This window comes from Octopus bimaculoides, chromosome 6 (assembly GCF_001194135.2).
Source record: "Octopus bimaculoides isolate UCB-OBI-ISO-001 chromosome 6, ASM119413v2, whole genome shotgun sequence".
Taxonomy (NCBI): Eukaryota; Metazoa; Mollusca; class Cephalopoda; order Octopoda; family Octopodidae; genus Octopus; species Octopus bimaculoides.
Window position 1 is genome coordinate 36,269,853 of NC_068986.1, and position 2,747 is coordinate 36,272,599.

At 31.0% G+C, this 2,747-nt stretch overlaps 1 protein-coding gene across 2 annotated transcripts in view; it reads right to left on the minus strand.

Annotated features, from left to right (window-relative positions):
* The window catches only part of LOC106870527 (BAI1-associated protein 3), a 1,007,871-nt gene that overhangs the window by 607,314 nt on the left and 397,810 nt on the right, over positions 1-2,747 (minus strand). For both annotated transcript variants that reach the window (XM_052968680.1, XM_052968681.1), the window contains exon 4: positions 1,565-1,592. The gene's annotated coding sequence lies outside the window, so the exon portion shown is untranslated. The remainder of the gene's footprint in view (positions 1-1,564; positions 1,593-2,747) is intronic.

Genomic DNA, 2,747 nt, shown 5'->3' on the forward strand with positions numbered 1-2,747 from the left:
AAATGATCCCAAACGAACCGACGTCCCAGCATCAAGTACAGATTATGTAATCAGTATCAAACTTACTCATACACTAAACCGGCCAACAATCAATGAAAAACCATATGCAGGTGTAGTGATATGAAATACGAATACCCAGAAGAAATTAACTAAATAACAATGATGTGTAAAAGTACAAAATCACGGTAGTGCTTCAGTTTGACCTCACCCGTATGACTAAAAGGAATAAAAGAATAAAAGAATACATCTGTGTGTGTGTGTGTGTGTGTGTGTGTGGGTGTGTCTGTGTGTGTGTGTGTATATATATGTGCGTGTGTATGTGTGTGAGTATGTATATGACACACACATATAAACACACTGTAAAATAACACAGACACATACAGAAACGCATATATTCATTTATAATTACAAATCAAAGAATAATCACTCAAAATGTAATCTGCGGTTTATAGCTTCGTGAAATTATTGTTTGATTCCTAACATTCATTCAAACAATATATAGTGGATAACGTCCTGTTCACAAAGTAGACAGTTATCGTGATCCATTTAGGTATAGGTGGACTTTACTTATGATGGCCATATTTTGTGAAGGCAACCAAATACAAGGTCCTTGAGCTTTTGACAGTATTTAACACAATGTATTTCAACCAGTTGCTTAAATACTTAATTATATTCGTATAATGTTTTCTTGACACAGACAAAGCGATTCATATGAAAATGAGTTTGCTATTTTAGTTTGTGCATTTTATGAATTTTTGTAAAATTATCATTAAATTTGCTTGATTTTTACAATGTAATTAGCAATAATTGTGCTGTTTTTTAAACAAAGTGCGTTTCATGAGTTAATGCCTTCAAATAAAAAAAACATTTTAGCTTAATAACGAAAAACAACTTTTACCAAATCCTTCTATACGCATCATATATATAAATTAAAAAAATTAAAAACACATGGTCGTATTTCAAATACGTCTAAAATACGGCTTTGAACGAGTCATGTTTCAGTAAGGTTTAAACTTATATTTAAGTTACCCCCATAATCTGTAATATGTTATGAAATATAAGCAATTGTAATTCTATAATATCTTAAAATTTGTTAATATTAGTAGCATATTTGTTCTTTAATATTCTTTTCCCGTGTTCTCTAAATTCCATATTTATAGCAGAACTGCTAGGTAAGGAAGTTTATCTTTTCAAATAATGTTTTATTTAAAAAAAGTTTCCGAGTTATTTTTGAGAAAGGAAATCACAAAGATGTGTAGCAGCTCATATCCCTCGATACAATTCCTAAAATCAAGCAGACTTAGGTGGGAATGAATATATAGTCGGCTACGATAGCCACAATATATACTGGAATTATTTCATATCAATATTTCATTTCAAACCATTCTTTTCTTTATCATATCACATTTGCAATACACCAGCGTAGAAAATAAAATCATATTACTTCATAAAATTGTCATTACAACAAATGTTATCACCAACACCAACACTACCACCACCACCATCATCATCATCATCATTTATAGTTTTATTTTAAGTATAAATATAGATACATTCAACTTACGATTGCCCGGTTGTCAAAATTGCCGTCCCTAGATGAGAAACAAAAATGTCGATTTAAGGATTATGAATTACAAAATAGCTGAAACAAAACATGATTTAGAGTGAAAAAACAATTTTCAACAATTTTTCAAACAGTCCCTTAATATATAATACCGAACATTTTGTGATTAGGAATGCTGGTAGAGTGTGATACATTATCTCCTCTATAATACATTTATTCTATATGACACATTCTAGTATACGATACATTATTTCTTCCGTGTTTACATGGTGAGATACGCCATCATAGCTTATCCACCGTTAAGGATTTATCAATACGTGTTTATATATTAATGCATCTCAGGAAAATGCGAAGTATGTCCGAGGAATCTCTTGTTGTGTACTGTTGCATTGCCATAAAAGGATTGGATGCTTGCATGCTTGCTTGTTTCTAATATGAAATCTATAAGAGTTTAGGAATCCTGTTGGATTCAAACACGCTGGGCAGGTCAGAGGGTAGAAGTCAGATTAAATGCATTTTTTTGTTCTTGAACTTGGAGGTTGGTGCAGTGTTAGTAGCTTCCTCTAAAAAACCATTAAATAACCTTGTACAATTCTCAAAGTATTGGGGAGGGACCACAGCAAGGATAAGCAGAGGTACATCACAAATGGCCTGTGCCCCAGAAATGGTCATGGGCTTAGATTAGTGTGAATGAAGAAACAATGCTTTCCAAATGTTGTAAATAACATCAAAAGAATTAGAACTGAACATTTAAACGGTAATTATACTGTTCCCGTAAAAAGAAAAATTCTTGGTTAATACTTACGAAATATCAAGTTAAAATGCGGTAACGTTTCGCTACCTGATACTTTAAATATTTTAAAGTAATTCATCATAAATATAGTGAATATAGGAATTGTGTCAGATTAAATGGATTCATTTCTTATAATTAAAATTTTCGACTTTATATGAAATAAATTATATGCCATACGTATTAAAAGGAAAAGTCCTTTTATTAGAAAGTATGTTAATATACTAATGCAAATTTGGCATGATGTTCAAATTTTAAAACTTCGACCATTCTTTTCCTCAGAGGTGACCCAAGACATATAAATACATATGTTACTGTTTCATTATTTCGGTTGTGTTCGTCATTCTTTAAAGACATCATCTTTATCTGGATATATATATATATATATATATA